The 1,658-nt window shown below is 58.7% G+C and overlaps 1 protein-coding gene across 1 annotated transcript in view; it reads right to left on the bottom strand.

The window, feature by feature from the left end:
• Positions 1 to 976: 976 nt before the first annotated feature.
• SMIM11A (small integral membrane protein 11A) overlaps positions 977 to 1,658 on the bottom strand; it is a 5,547-nt gene continuing 4,865 nt past the window's right edge. The window contains exon 6 of the mRNA XM_014535189.1: positions 977 to 1,160. The gene's annotated coding sequence lies outside the window, so the exon portion shown is untranslated. The remainder of the gene's footprint in view (positions 1,161 to 1,658) is intronic.

The following is a 1,658-nucleotide window of genomic DNA, read 5'->3' as shown; positions in this document are numbered from 1 at the left end:
TGCCCACCCAAGGTCCAGGCTCCACTGGGTGAGGGAGCCAGGCTGGCCAGCGGGGCTGCCGCCGCCCAGGCATGCTCTCCTCGCCTTCTATCTCATTGTTTCACAACCAGTTTTACACACGTGACCTCCTTCAGCCAGACAAGCCCTGCACGTGGCAGGGCAGTGAGCACGAACGAGCTCCCGCCACAGGGGGCGAGGCTGGTGGTGCGAGGCCCGGCTGTGAGGAGTGGAAACCTACCCACAGAGCTTCACACGCAATACAAGGAGCCCCACCTTCACCCTCACCCTCACCCTCATCCCCACCCCACAAAGTGGCAGTTCAGGGCTAATGACGGATCCCTGGTCACCAGGAACCCAGGGCCCGTCTCTACTGCTGTCTCAGACTTGGTCCCTTAACCATCACTTCACTGTCCGAATGGCTGGGCAGTAAGCCCCGCAGGCCACGCCACCCCTACCCCGTGAGCGCACAGCCTCTGCCTCCCTCAATGGAAGCACCAAGGGCCAAGTTCCTGGGAAGAGGAGAAAACAGGGGAGGAGGGCAGCAGGTCAGAGGGTGGAGGGCAGAGGGCAGAGGGTGAGGGCACAGCGGAGGCTTCCTCCCCACAGCATGGCCACTTCTACAGCCCAGCCCTGGGGGCGGGGGTTGCGGGGGGTGAGAACCTACAGCAGCTGTGGGTTTGCAGAACTCCCTGCCTCACAGCACAGGGTGTGTGTGTGTGTGTGTGTGTGTGAGGGAGACAGACAGACAGGGACATGGACACACGGACACACACACACACACACACACACACGCACACGCCGGCCGATCCCAAAGACCAGAGACGCCTTTGTCCAGGTGTTTACTTTACTAGAGAAAACACAGGTTCTTACAGCCTCTGCCAGGTCCCATCACTTCAGTTCCGCTGCAGCTGGGAGTTCCCTCGGGAGTTTCTTCTCCTCGGCCCAGTCCACTCTCCACGTGGCGCCGTGTGGTGCAGCGTCTAGGGGAGAGGGCCGCCGTGTGGTGCAGCGTCTAGGGGAGAGGGCCGCCGTGTGGTGCAGCGTCTAGGGGAGAGGGCCGGTGGGAAGCAGGAGCCGTCTGGTCAGCAGCGCGGACGCCCCACTCGCTCAGCGCAGTGCTCATGTGCAGCCACTCTGGCTCCGACACCACTGAGCTCACCCTACATAATAAAGAGCTAATATGCAAATGGTTGTCACGCCCTCATGCCAGGGCCGGGGGACCTGAGGCCGTGCCCCCCCACTCCATGGGGCTTGACAGGGGATCTGAGGCTATGCCCCCCACCTAGCAGGGCTTGACGGGGGTGGGGCAGGCCAGGTTGGGTCTCACGCAATTTTGAGGTGCACGTGGGTGGGCGGGGACTTGACTCTGGGTCCCACAGTGCCCCCCAGACTCTGACAGGAGGGAGATTTTCATATACATTTTACTAATTTTCTTTCATCACTGACTCTTCTATTATAGAGAAAGGGCAAATAGCAATATTAAAATATTTCCTCTAATTAATTCCCTTTTAATGTGCACAAATTTTGTGCACCAGGCCACTAGTCTCTTATAAACGTACTTTCTTTTTTTCATTTTCCAGAAAAGGGTTTCCGCCCATACTTTCGGTATCACGATTTTCTTTCTTCCCAAACCCCCAGCCCCCAGCCCAGCTGTCAGG

The sequence above is a fragment of the Myotis brandtii genome, unplaced genomic scaffold (genome assembly GCF_000412655.1).
Source record: "Myotis brandtii unplaced genomic scaffold, ASM41265v1 scaffold139, whole genome shotgun sequence".
NCBI lineage: Eukaryota > Metazoa > Chordata > Mammalia > Chiroptera > Vespertilionidae > Myotis > Myotis brandtii.
This window is presented reverse-complemented; position numbering and strand designations above follow the sequence as displayed.